The sequence below is a fragment of the Babylonia areolata genome, chromosome 1, assembly GCF_041734735.1.
Source record: "Babylonia areolata isolate BAREFJ2019XMU chromosome 1, ASM4173473v1, whole genome shotgun sequence".
Lineage (NCBI taxonomy): Eukaryota > Metazoa > Mollusca > Gastropoda > Neogastropoda > Buccinidae > Babylonia > Babylonia areolata.
The window spans coordinates 89,078,732-89,093,731 of NC_134876.1; the positions used below are offsets into that span (position 1 = coordinate 89,078,732).

The 15,000-nt window shown below is 40.9% G+C and overlaps 2 protein-coding genes across 2 annotated transcripts in view; one reads left to right on the forward strand and one right to left on the reverse strand.

Annotated features, from left to right (window-relative positions):
- LOC143291110 (uncharacterized) overlaps window positions 1-15,000 on the reverse strand; it is a 24,047-nt gene that overhangs the window by 7,811 nt on the left and 1,236 nt on the right. The gene's annotated exons all lie outside the window — the stretch shown is intronic.
- LOC143288946 (uncharacterized) overlaps window positions 1-15,000 on the forward strand; it is a 60,520-nt gene that overhangs the window by 1,172 nt on the left and 44,348 nt on the right. The gene's annotated exons all lie outside the window — the stretch shown is intronic.

Below are 15,000 nucleotides of genomic sequence, written 5' to 3' on the forward strand. Positions count from 1 at the left end.
TGTGTGTGTGTGTGTGTGTGTGTGTGTGTATTCGCGCGCGCTACAGAAATCGATAACCCAAATAAGATGAAAAAAGTAGGAAAGTTTAGGATGGTTTGTACTTTTCAACGATGTAAGAACTCAGCCACAGCTGTTACGCATATTCAATATTCGCCCTCCGTTTTGGATGATGAAAGTGAGAACAGAAAGTAGAAGAAATGCGCAGGTTTTAAGTATCCAGGCAGTCATCCATGCTGTGAGACAGTTTTCACTAACTTAACGATTTAAATCGTTTTTATACGCATATTTGGATCTATTTGTTGATTTATAGACAGAACTTAAACTGGAGCAGAAGAATAAGCGTTTGGTTCTCATTGGGAGTCATTGTCAACCTCATCCAGGTATTCAGGATACAAAAGCACGTCAAATGAAATTAAATGAAAAAATACCCTTGAACAGGCGTTGTGAACGTGGTATCCTGTCACTTCTAAAATAATATGTAAAACAAGGCAAGAAATGGGGACTGTCAAGCATATGTGATATACATTTTTTTTATAATTAAAATTAAAAAAAAGGGGGTGGGGGGTCATTCATAAACATTTTGGATGAAATACATGTATACTAAAAAAAGAAAAAAAGTATATATATATATATATATATATATATCAGCTCAGCTCAGCTGCCCCATGGCGGTTGCCGTTGGGGCGCTACAGATGACCTGTCAACCAGTCCTCTCCATCCATCCCTGTCTTTCGCACATTTGACCGCCTGTATATATAATACACCTTTGGGCAATACGATTTCTATCCAGTGTTTCACTGATGGTTTGATTTTGAACGCTGAACGCTTCAGTGATAGAGCAGATAATAATCGGTTGAATCTCCATCAGTTAACGTGAAGAAAAGAAATCAGAACCCTGACAGGTTAAAAAAAAAAAAAAAAAAAAAAATCAATACACATACACATTACAAGGCTTTCGACGGTATTATCTTGAAGAGGAAATGATATGCCATATTGATAAGTGGGTGTTATATTTGATAACGAGCTTACAAGTTCGAACAATAGTACTTTGTCTATCATATTGCCGCATTGCGTAATAAGCCTGAAATTTTAAAGGGTCATAGATGACAGCAGCAGTGGCCCAAAATCGACTATTTTTTCCGTTATAAAGAGCGAAAGTTGCTGCATGTGTCTTATTTATCTATTTATTTTATGATTAAATGCTTATTCCCTTGTCCTTATTAAGATTTTCTTCTCAAATAAACAGAGGCAATATCATATATTTGATTCCGTCTGTGTGTTCTGTGTGGTGTGTTCGGGATCAAATGCTATGTCACCTAGGAATAATATTCTGATTCGTTTGTCGCTAGGGTATGTTATGTACAAACTAACTAGTTAATGGGTAAAGCAGCATTCGTTCAAAATTGTGTCTTCATGCATGTTAAGGAAAAAAATAGTTACTGCTTTTTTTTTTTTTTTTTTTTTTTGTTCATCGTTTACTATTTCCAACTCATCTGGTCTTGTTAAGATCACATGAGCATTTCACAGACGAAGCTTAAAAAAACAACAAAAAAAAAACAGTGGCATTTCTAACAGAATCTCCAGAATTTTATATTGTTAGTTGTGCATTATCTTGAGGGACAAATATTCTAAATGGTTACATTGGCATAATTATTTATCATCACTGTAACCAGTGTCGAACTTACGAATTACGTTCGTTGGACAGTTACGGTGCACAGGTGTGTAAATGGTGACAATATTAGCCATTTGCTTGCAGACTGATTTTATTCTGTTAAGCATGGAATGTTTTGCTTTGTACATGAGCGCCACAAAGCGTTTGGCGCAAAATCAATAGCAGCTCCTTGTGGACGATTCCTGCTGCAGACGTGTATTATGTGACAGTAATCGGAACTTTTCCAATAAATAATCCCGTGGATTTGCACGAGCCTTTTGAGAGAACCGTTATGTTTGCTTGCTTTTTTTTTTCTTTTTTTTTGTGTGAGTTGTTAGGTGGGGATACTCGGGAAGGTTTCATCACAATGCCGTTGATTTCTCTCTCTCCTCGTCTCTCAAGATCTATCTGGCTGTTTGCCTGTCTTTCTCTGTTTACCTGGTAGTTGGGTGTTGTTGTTTTTTTGCTATCAGCTCCACTTTCACCTTACAGGCTTATCGCCCCCCCCCCTTCCCCCCCACCCCCTCATTTTGTCTGCATATCTGCTTGTCAGTTTCACTGTCTGTTTTCCAGGTTTTTAGCTTCTCCCCATGCCTTCCAATGTGGAAATTTCAAAGTAGGTCCAGATACGATACTTACAAATCAGTTTCTCAGAGAGAGAGAGAGAGAGAGAGAGAGAGACAGACAGACAGACAGACAGACAGAGAGAGAGATGTTAACAGGATAATCTGCACGCTAACGGTTATACTTTTGTGTAATGTGTCATGTGTCACAGATGTAGAAAATGCAATGTAGAAATTAAGGATGCTTTGGAGAACCATAGAACGCGTAGTAGAACTTCTTTTGCTGTCCAGCAAAAGAGAAAGCAGTGAATAGGGCCCAGTGGATTCGAGCTACTTTCTACTCCTCATGTGCTCCCCACAAAAGTGCGTGACGAATCGAATGAGTGAGGCTGCAGTGCGGTTGAATCGCAGGCGTATTGATTTGTTGGGACTAGCATTTCCCTGTGTGTTTGGGTGTATTGCGATACAGGGCTTGGTGAATTACAGCGTTCCTCTTCTCTAGGTTTGCTTGTCACTCGGTCGCTGCTTCGCTTTATGTCTGTTTGGCTTGTGACCTGTTTGTTCATTTTGTTCATTCGTCTATCTTTGTTTGTTTGTCTGGTCATAAATTTTCCCCCCTCCCTTCGTCCTCCGATTTCGTTTATCTGTCTGAAAATCCCTCTTTGTTCAACCGTCTGAGTTGGCTGTCTTGGATTTGTCTTGTCGTTTTTCTTGGTTTTCATGACGTTTTATTCTCTTGTCAACATAAAAATAACAACCTTCTTGATAATGCAGATACCAGACTTGAAACCGACTGTCCAATTCCCGAACAGCACTAGATAAACAAATAAATAAATAATGAAAGCCAAAAGGAAAAATATTGTGTGAGTACAAGAATTCCCACTCTGCCCATCATTCCATGACCTTTTTTCCTTTCCTGTGTTGGGTCTCTCACTTTGTGTGTGTGTGTGTGTGTGTGTGTGTGTGTGCGCGCGCGCTTGTGAGTGTGTGTGTGTGTGCGTGTGTGTGTGTGTCAATGTGTGTGTGCATGCGTCGCCCGCTTTGTGTTACCTAAATAGCACTCATAGGGTAAAACTACGCACATGGATGGCAAGAGAAGGGTGGAACAGACACAAAGAGACACAGAGAGAGGGTGGTGGAGAACAGCTGATAATGGCATTAGCGAACAGCCGCACAATACTGGCAATAGTCCACCAGCTGGCCAGAAAGCTTCTGGAACTGAACCACCATGAGAGGAATCGATAAATAGTTCGTCAGGAAATGGATGGATCTGTTAAGTTAACCGTAACCCAGCAACCGAAAAAAGGCCACCCACGTCTGCGTCGATAAACCTCTTTAGACAGTGACCGCAAGAGCTGAATAGAAAGTTAGCCGCGAGAGACAAAAATAGGTAGGCTAAATGAGTGAGTAGATATTGAATAAATAGATAAATGAAATAGATAAACGAATGAATACATAGATAGATATACAGGTAAATACAGGGATAAACAATCATACGAAAAAAGGGAGAGATAAAGCAAGAATCAGTAGTGGAAATGATTCAAATGAAGTCAGGTTAACAATGGCACTGATACCAGTTTTCTACTAGATAAGTGGTTAGAAGAACAAAGTACATGGACAACGATGTGGCGTGACTGATGTGGTGTTACTGTCCATAGTGCTTGTTAGACTACTAATGGACACCAACAGATGATCTGAAGACTGACAGTTCGTTTTATTTTCTTATTTAACAGAGTAAGCAAACAATGCTTTTTTCCCACCAAGCTCTTGAAAGAAAACAAATAAAAGAAAGAAAAATCAGAAAAAGTAAAGAAGAAGAAGAAGAATATAGAAAACTTATCTCCAATCAACATTTTCCTATTTTAAATTTTGATACATGAATAAGTATTAAGTACACTTCAAGTTAGAGGAGAATGAGAGGTGTGACGAAGAGAGAGAGAGAGAGAGATTAATGTCGACACCTACCTAGGGTGATATGGCCGACGAAGATAGCTATCCCAGGAAAATTTGAGAAAGGGACCTAATTAACACCACGCTGACACAAACAGAACGACTACAAGATGGGCTGCAAAAATGAAAACTTTTTTGTTTGGTGTCGTTGAATCGAACTAACAATATTTTGACTGTTGGCTCGGATCTGTACTGAAAAAAAAAAGCATACGAAGTGAGAGAGAGAGAGAGAGAGAGAGAGAGAGAGAGAGTCAGTTTGCACATACAAACCTGCATATTATGCAGATAAGGCACATACTTGTGAATTTATTTAATTATTTATTTCTTTAATTATCTATCAATCAGTCAGTCAATCTGTGTATCTATCTATCTATCTGTTTCATGCTTTTTTAGTTGTAAGAGGTGGAAAGATATTCGGGTGGGGGTGGGGCTGTGGTGGAGGTGGGGGTATATAGGCAGAGGGATAAAGGAGGAGAGTTTAAAGGGAGATATCGACATTGAAACTACACACACACACACATACACAGAGAGAGAGAGAGCGAGCAGTGAGCTTTGCTGATCAAGTCATTTTTTCTGATAATAAATGTATCATGATAAAATCATCGCATATCAATAAGCAATTCATCCTTTTTTAAAATTAATTAAAATTATTTATTTATTTATTTTAGCAACCTCAACATCAACACGCAGCAATGAGCATGATCCTATAATGTTATTAGAAACGCAGATGCAGAAAACATGTTGCTGTTGACGTTTTTGTTTGTTCTGCAAACATTGCAGTGGTTTTATGTCTCTGGTTACATGTTCACCGGACCGTCATGCCCGAGTATACGTGAATGCGTTTGTTAATGCTGGTGCTTCCTACCCAGTGAAATCGCTCTGGCATATCTGAACTAACACATGCGCCTCTGTGTGTGTGTGTGTGTGTGTGTGTGTGTGTGCGTGCGTGCGTGCGTGCGTGCGTGCGCGTCCATGCGCGCGCGCGTGTGTGGTCAATAATTCATATTTTGTACAGAATGGAACATTTGGCAACGAGAAGACCAAGTTAATAATCCATAACCCATTCCTGGAGCGAGTTCAGCAGAACGTTAGTGATAACGTGCCATTACGAATCCCACCCTCAGTAATAATAAAAGACAACACGCTTAAAAAACAGCAATGGCAACGGCCATTAAAAAAAAAAATTAAAAAGATTTGAGGATCTAGTCGGGTTTGTGTGTGTGTGTGTATGTGTGTGTGTGTGTGTGTGTGTGTTTGTTTCTATCTTTTCACTCCTCCATTCGTGTCATCTCTCTCAGTTTCCCCTCTTTACCTTGGTCTTGGCTTAACTCTTACACACACACACACACACACACACACACACACACACACACACACACACACACACATACTCACACACACACACTCACACACACACACACACACACACACACACAGAGTGTGTGTGTGTATATGTGTGTTTGCGCACGCGTCCGATTCTGTGTAGCGTTCGTGATTCAGTTAATCAAACAGTCAATCCATGCATAATATGTAAATCTTTGAAGAATCCAATGTGACAAAGATGGCTAGCTGAAGACTGGACTAGAAATGTTGCCTGCTTGCGACCATACACTGTTGAAATTATTGATGATCTCCCTTCAGTTTTGAATTATTTCCCTTCTCGGGGGAAAAAAAAGATTACAAAAGAAAGAAAAAAGAAGAAGAATGCTAATTTCTGATTATCTTAGGCGATTGGAAATAATGTTTCAGAAGTTTTGTTGTAGTTGGGGTTTTTGTTGTTGTTGGTGGTGGTGTTTTTTTTATTTTTTGTTTTGTTTTTTGTTCTTTTTGTTTCTGTTTTTTGTTTGTTGTTGTTTTGTTTTGTTTTGTTTTGCTTTCCTTTTGTTTCTGTTATTTCTACCTCTTTTCTCTTTAATCTCTGTCGTGTTGGTCCGTTCCTTTGCATTTTTCCTACAGGCTCTTGAGTATTTTTGCGTCTTATTCTAGACACTCTTGACGCCCTTACTAATGTTTTGCACCTACTGCGTGTGAGTTAACCGTTGGGGGTGGGTTGGGGAAGGTGGGGGGGGATATCTATACCTTAAACATGTTTGTGTATAGTTTTTTTGTGTTTTTTTAACCCTCTGGACAGATTTTTTACGGAATGATCAAGGTCAGAGGTATATCATGGATTTATGTACATAGATTTGACTGTGTTTGTGCCTGGTTCTCTCTTTTACTTTTTTTCCCCCCTTTCGGTTTTCATGGGAACGATGCCAACGTTGATTTTTTACTCACTTATATAAACAATGTGAGTCTATCTAATAAACCGGTGTGTGTGTGTGTCCATGGTATATTAACATTGTCATTTTCTCTGGAAATACTTTGTCTGCCGATACCAAATTTGGATTAAACAGTGGGGGAAAATATTCACTATCATACTAATGATAGGTTGTAAGTCTTACGGATTAAGCTGAATTTCCGGATCATAAACGGTTTATTTCGTTGAGGAGCCGAATAAAAAATATCACAGTTTATGGCTTGGTTTGAAGACGGGGTGACCTCGTTTTTCTTGTTCGCAATTATAACAAAAGAAATATAAATTCAGTGCAGAACACTTACAGTGACATTAACGACACCATGAACGTGTTTACTGAATCAACTAGAATGAGCATGAAAGAGAAACTGAATGGACCTGTTTAAGGTTCTGTCAATCTGTCGAACACGCAGATCTGGAGAGAACGACTACATGTTGCGGTGTGTCTGAGGCGATGGCAACGTCTGTTTTACCGCGGACTTTAAAGAATGGCTTAAATAATCGAGATATACCAAAATGATATACTTTAAACGGCGTTATCACCTCGAATATCGTAATCGATCTACGACGCAAAATCTACTTATTTTCGAACGGAATGAGCTTGGTTCAGACCAGCTGACATGCTTTTTTTTTCTTCTTTTCTTTTTTCCCCCGAGGCTTTATATTGTTAAATACAAAACAAATCTTAACTCTTTTTTTTTTTTTTTTTTTTTTTTACTGGATAAAGTATGTGTCACAAGTAAGTCTTGAAGGCCTTGCCTCTTGGTTTTGTTGTTGTTGTTGATTTGCGGTTTTTGAGAGGGGGGGGGGGGGGGGGGTCACTAGGGGGCTGAACGGCCTTATGCGGTTGGCTTGGCACGACCAAAATACAAATACCAAAATACATGATAATGCATACGATTTTCAGTTTATTATGCTTAAACAGCACTGAGTGGGAAGGACAGAGAAACGCTTTTTAGGTCTTGTCAGCAGCAAAACCAGACGAACATGACTCGAACACAGCTGTTGTATATGGCGTGACGGAATCGATTAGAATCGCGTATTTTCTGCGTGGCCGTTGGCGATGAATGCAAGTGGAATTCATATTGTAGATACAGCTCAAAGTAGTAGAGTTCGATGGTAAGTGCGACAAAAACCAGGAAAAAGGGCTGCTTTAACGGATAATTCTAACATAGTGATATACGGAAAATAGCTCATGCTCTGCAGGCAGACAACGGTCATTTTGACGTCAGAGTCAAAACGCCGTCAGTAATGGATAATCGGCTTCAAAACATACGAAGATAACACATATATACACATCCTAGTTTTTCTTAATATAATGCAGTTCGAAAATTAAACCTACGAGCAGACCAAAGTTGAGATTTTACTTCATTGCTAACAAAGCCGACTTTGTCTTCTCAGACCTATCAATGGCTCACCACATCGAAGTAACACTCCGGCTGTCATTTCCTAACTGAACGAAGCGACATATCTACTCCAGTGTTGTTCATCAATGAGTAGACGTTGGTTTTCGCATCGAAGCCAAGCGGGGGTGGAGGGGAGAGAGTGCAGTGCAACTTCCTGAGCCAAAAAAACATACATTGCCGACTTGCCAAGTGTAGTGTCTTGCGTCTGAGGAGCGTGGGGGTGCGGGAGCGGGGAGGTGAGGGGGTGGGGGTGGGGGATAGAGATATGAGTAAAAGAGTGGGTGAGTGAGAGAGGGGTGGAGAAGAAGGAGCGGGGTGTGAACGAGACAACTAATGCATAAATGAATTGCAAAGTGTTAGAAGAGCTGCAGGTTTGAATCCACAGTGCATACAGAGTTCTGCCACGTCTCACACGCTGAAGAAGATTCGGTGTTTGATAACGGAAAGAGAGAGAGAGAGAGAGAGAGAGAGAGAGAGAGAGAGATGGTATGAATGGGAGAAAGAAAGAAGAGATAACACAAACAAGAATACACAACTAAGTCCTGAACTCAAATAGTGTGGTAGCCTTTCTGTTGTGAGAACAAACACACTGCATCTCCTTGAAGATATAACTCGGTGCATGGCCCGTGTCTGTTCGTCTACGTGGCTGTGTATCTGCCTCCTCTCTGTTGCTCCTCTCTGCCTCTGCCTCTATCTGTCTACGTCAGTGGCTGTGTATGTGACTCCTCTCTGTTTCTTCTCTTAGCCTCTATGCTCTGCGTACCCATCTCCTTTCTATTCCTCCTCATTTCCTCTGTCTCTATCTGTTTCTCTATGTCGTTATGTATCAGTCTCCTCTTTTCTTCTCCTTTCTGCCTCTGCCTCAGTCTGACTGGCCATGTATTCCTCTCAGTTTCTACTCTCTGCCTCTGCTTCTGTCTGTCTATCACTCTATGTGACTGTGCTTGTCTCCTCCCTGTTTCTGCTCTTCGCCACTGCCGCCTTTATCTGCCTGTCAATGAGGTTGTGTTATCTGTCTCCTCTGTTTCTCCTGTCTACTTCTCTGCCTGCCTGTCTCTGTCCTCCACTCGACCAGTCTGTCTGTCTCCTCTCTCTCTCTGTGTGTGTGTGTGTGTGTGTGTGTGTGTGTGTGTGTGTGTGTTGCACGGACAGTAGTGTATGCGTGTGGAAAGCCCAAAGACATCCAATGTGTTGTCAGATGGGTTGTGCAGCTGGCAAATCTGATCCTGATTTAACCAAAACCTGGTTATTATGACCCGTAAGCGCTGTTGCCACGAATAAAAGCTAAGACTTAATGAAAGAACTGAAGCCGGGATGAACGCCAGTCTGCCTCGCTTTCCTTCTGACAACACAGCCGAAGACGTGAAAAACAAAAAACAAAAGAAAAAAAAAACAAAAAAAAAAAACAACGTCATGTATTCCTCTGACCGATCTCTCTCTCTCTCTCTCTCTCTCTCTCTCTCCGTTCTTGCTGTGTTGTCAGTCGGTCCCGCATCGATCCATTCTCCTCCTTCTCCCGTTCTTGGTGTGTTAGAGCTTCTTTTTTTTCTTCTTCTTCTTCTTCTCCCCCCACCCCCCACCCCCTCACACACACACACACACACACACAGAGGCGCATGTGTTAGTTCAGACATGCCAGAGGTATTTCACTGGGGGGGGGGGGGGGGGGCAACCTGGGGGGAGGGGGGGGAGAGAGAAGTAGGGTTGTGGGTGGAGGTCGTGGTGGTGGTGGTTCGTGACCGATAAGGGTTTTGGGGCAGAGATCAGTGGCAGTGTTGCGTGTTGTTGGGGCAGATGGGCTGCCTGCATATGCTTAACGTGCACATTATCATCATGATATATATATATATATATATATATATATATATATATAGAGAGAGAGAGAGAGAGAGAGAGAGAGTATAGTGAAAGTATATACGTATGTATATATATAATATAAACGTCTGTGCATTTATTTAATCACACGAGTCTCTGATGCAGTACGCTTTTTCTTCTTCTTTTCACATCATTGTTTTTTTTCGTTCAAAGTGTATCAGATTTTGGGAGCGCGCGCATTCGTACTTGGGTATGGGTCGGTTTGGGAATGGGGGTTGGGGTGGGGTTAAGGGTGACAGGGGGTATGGTTTGGTGGTTGCATCACAATTAAATACTGAACGGAGATGAACCCCGAGCACACGGAGTAAACGTGTCCAGTTAAAATCATCTTTTTCTTTCTTTCTTTTTTTCCGTTACCGAGGAGTGGTTTTATGGCATTGGATATTTTTGTATGAATACCTACATTTTTGATATAGGGACTGAGTTGTCGCGCATGCTACTGATCCACAGTGTAACCAAGATTTTGCGTGATTTAAAAAAAAAGGGGGGTGGGGGGGATTGGGAGGGAATCAGTGTACATATTTTAAAACAAAACAACATGAACGGCTAAGGTATGAATATTTTGATAAAATGACCACCTAAAAACGGGATAGAGATAAGCTCTTATGTCTGACATTCGCAACTTTTCTCTTGAAAAAAAAAAAGAAAAAAAAAAGCACGAAATACGAGAAGCCGTATCGTATTGTTGGCCCGTGGCATTAGTGTCGTGAACAACCAGAATCAGCACACAGAAAGTGGTTGTTATTGAGAAAAGTGCGTACGTGCGTGTGTGCACGTGTTTGTTTGTTTGTGTTTGCATGCTTGTGTGTGTGTGTGTGTGGTGTGTGTGTGTGTGTGTGTGTGTGTGTGTGTGTGTGTGTGAGCGCGTTTTGTTAGTGAATGTGCGAGAGAGAGAGAGAGAGAGAGAGTGTGTGTGTGTGTGTGTGTGTGTGTGTGCGCGCGGCTACAAGCCAATTGCCGCCATTGAAATCGCATCGATTTTATCGCTCCTTTCCTTCCCTTCTGTATGTCCCTCTCTGTTACTGTCTGTCCCCCGTCTGTCTGTTTCTGTCCCCCGTCTGTCTGTTTCTCTCCTTATCCCGCTCACTCTCTCCCACACCCCTTCCCCATTTCCCTCCTTTGTTTTAGGATGGATGATTTGCCGGAAATAAAACTGCTTCAGGTGGTTGCACGAAATAGAAGTTTACAACGCATATTCACGTATTTTCCGTTAGAATGACTTTTACCACAGCGTTGCTTGTCGTCGCGCTTGCAAGAAACATCCAACTGCTTCCTGGACATTCAAAATTGGATGACTCTAAATAAGTTACAATTGAACGCGGACAAAACTGAAGCAATGATCATAGGAACTAAACAAAAACTCTCTTTCATCACAACTGACACAATCAAACTTGGCAGTACATCCATCCCTCTTTCCAGTTCAGTCAGGAACCTTGGCGTTGTCCTTGACAACACACTGTCCATGCAAAAATGTATCAGTCAGACATGTCAATCCTGCTACTGTCAATTGCGGCGCATCAATTCCATCCGTAAATATCTGTCCATTGACGCAACATCTAGACGTCGTTTCTCTCATTCTCTCTCGCCTTGACTGCTGTAACTCTTTATTGTCTGGTTTGCCTGCTTCATCCATTCAGTCCCTTCAGCGCATACAAAACTCTGCTGCCCGACTCGACCTCAGAAAGAAAAGATCTGAGCACATCACTCCTCTTTTGCAACATCTCCACTGGCTCCCTGTCTCACACAGAATAAAGTACAAGATCAGCACTCTGTGTTATAAATGTATTCACAAATCAGCCCCTTCCTATCTCTGTGGCTGCCTTCACCTCTACACTCCATCTTGCTCACTGCGATCAGCTTCGGATCCACTCTGTTTACGCATACCCAGATTCAAGCTCTCGACTGTTGGCCGCCGTTCTTTCTCTGTCTCTGGACCTTGCAACTGGAATGAACTTCCTCTTTCGCTTCGTCAAGTCTCCACACTCAGCTCTTTCAAGTCTGGCCTTAAAACCCACCTCTTCCCAAAATAGCCTCCCTTTGCTGCCTCTTCCTTGTCTTCAGTTTTTCCAGTTTTAGAGTTATGCATGCGTGTGAATGACTGGTGCGAAAGCGCTTTGATTTGTCTCTGCACAAGATTCAGCGCTATATAAATGCCATTATTATTATTATTATTATCATTATTATTATTATTAGAGAGAGACAGAGAGCATGTCAGCGTTCGTCTTGTTAATGCAGTTCTTTGTCCATCGGTTTTAACGAGCGCATTTAACGCACAGACTCTCTGTGTAAGGTCCCGAAATACGTGACCTATCTTCAGTTGATGATCTCTCAGTTACACAATGTGGTAATGAGGCAGTCACTTAAATGAAACCTTTGTTGTTGTTGTTGTTGTTGTTGTTGTTTAATGACTTAATTGCATCCGTCACGAGTCCGACTATTCAAACGAAGTCATCAATCAGCTATCAAGTAATCCTTGCTGTGTGTAGTGGGTTAGCTATCTGCAAGAGAATGAATGTTTGTTGAAAGAGTAGCCATCGTAGAAACTCCAACATCATGAAAGAAAGTCGATAAAATAGCCATGGGATGGGGAGGGGCAGGAACAGATGCTTCGGGATCAATGACTCTCTCTCTCTCTCTCCGTGTGTGTGTGTGTGTGTGTGTGTGTGTGTGTGTGTGTGTGTGTGTGTGTGTGTCGTGGGGACTTGATTTCGGTGTTAAAAAGTTACTTAAATTTGCACCAAAAAGATCTTTAGGCGTAGAAGTTCGAACACCTAAAGATTCTGTATGCGGAGAAACAAATAGGTCTTCTAATTCTGCTATAAAATGTGTTAAATGTCGGCTAAAGTTAATAAGAACGCATGAGTCGGAAATAATGTTATTTCATTTTGATGTACATGGTAAAAGAAACTGGGTTACAAATATACGTCGAAAAGAGTACATATTTGAATTTTGCTATGTATAGCTTAATCAAGGCATAGAGCCTTGAGGGGTCTGATGAGTTTCTTCGGAGTTTTAAAGAAAGGCTTATTCTGTGCAGATGGCAAAAATGGGATTACCATTATCAACAACAGTGACATATTTAATGTTTATAGAACCCTTTTGTGCAGATGGCAAAAATGGGATTACTATATCAACAGCAGTGACAGATTTAATGTTTATAGAACTCTTTGTACTGTACCCAGTTTCAAAACATTTACTGATGAATCGAGACAGACGTTTAAGTATGCAAAGGCAAGATTTAGACTTGGTATTTCGGAAATTGCTGAACATACTTTCGGATAACACAAGGAAACCGATTTACACACCATTGAAATTAAGTTCCCAAGCCAGTTCAGATTGTCGTTACTTAAGCGGGCATCCACGAAAGAACAAACTGTCAGAAAGAACAAACTGTCAGAAAGTTGTCAAATCTTGTACAAATTGTTGAAGCTACGATTCACTATTACATTTTAGAGTGATTAACAACGCATGTGCTATTTATGACATAATATGTGTGAATTTAATGAGTGCATATGCTATTTCACGTGTATAGTGTATTGCTAACTGTGTGTATTTCATTGGACAAAATATTTTTTATCTATTATGAAACGTCCATTTTATGACACCCTTTCATAGGGCGGTGGCCTATAAATGAATAAACCATCCAACCGTCTATGTCTGTCTGTATGTGCCTATATCCCCATATGTATCTCTGTTTCTCTGTCAGTCTCCCTGCCTTTCTGTATGTCTGTCTGTCTGTCTCTCTGATTTCACTCTAGCACTTTCACTTCCTTTGATCTTTTTTGTGACATAACTTAATTTGTAAGTTTGTGAAGCCAGCTGGGACGAGGAGTTGTTGTTTTTGTTGTTTGTTCGTTTGTCTGTTGGTCATGTCAGAGTAACACGATTGTACCTTCGAAATTTTGTAACATGGCTTTGTGTGTGTGTGTGTGTGAATTTATTTTGTTGGTTCCTTTGCATGTATTGTGTAAGAACTCACACATGTGTGCACACCCACATAAAATGAAACCACACACAAGCGCGCTCACATGGCATGTCTGAAGGACGAGGAAACGGGAACTAAAAATGAAAATTATTAAATATAAAGAAAAAACAAGCAAGCAAAAAGAAAACGGGGTTGTTTATTTACAGGTTTGTTGGTGGGGATGACCTTATGGGTATGGGATATTTTTTAGATTTTCGTTTTGTGATTGGGATGTTTAGTCAATCCCCGGCCACCCACGTGCAAGTAGCTTGCTCCCGGCTCGTTACAACAATCACGCCGTTAATATACTTACGAACCGACGACTTCGAAGCTTTTCCATATTTGTTATCAGGGTAACATTTTGTAACCTGATTCAGATTTCATCAGGAGCGACGCAAGCCAGTTTTTGCAAAGCAGATGGAATATTGTTGTGCATTTAACACTGAGGTAAACATGGGATCGGAGAATATTTTGAATAATCATTATGAATTAATTCTTCAGTCGACGACTGTAATAGAAACGCTTGGCTGTGACATCATGGACAGGTTCTGAACAAAACAAAACAAAAACCAACCCCGAATGTCTGTATTTATTCAAACGGTTCTGATAACGACCCAAAATAACGGGTTGCAGATCATTGGGTTTTCGCGCATACACACGTGACCGCATACGCACACACACACACACACACACACACACACACACACACACCGCTGACAAAAGGACCGGCATTGTCTCCATACACGCAAATTATTGTGATTATAATAGTTATGAATAGAAATCGGAAATTTCCACGATATGGCAGACTTGACTTTAGTCCCTACATCCACTCATTGTCTTTCACTTTTCACTACCCCATATGGCTGCGTGAATGATTGTTCGTCTGCTGCTAGTTCAAATGAGATAAATATCACTGCCAAATGTTCTGTATATCTTGAACACAGTGCACGCAAATAATTTGTTGTTTGTTTTATAAATCGTCCAATCAAATTGGTGTCCCGAGGACGCCGAACTCTTTGCTGAAAACTGAATCATTTTCTGAGGTAACTGTGTAGCTTAACCGGTCCAGCCCTTACACACACACACACACACACACACACACACACACACACACACACACATATGGAGAGAGAGAGAGAACGAACGAACGAAAGAATTTTAATTTTTCCAGGGTATTGAGATAAACATGATAACAAGAATGCTTTTTTTCCACCCAGCCCTGGGGTACAAAATAAAATAGGAACGTACAAGAATAAGTTACTGAATAGAGAAGCTTCATATCAGAACAGAAAGAG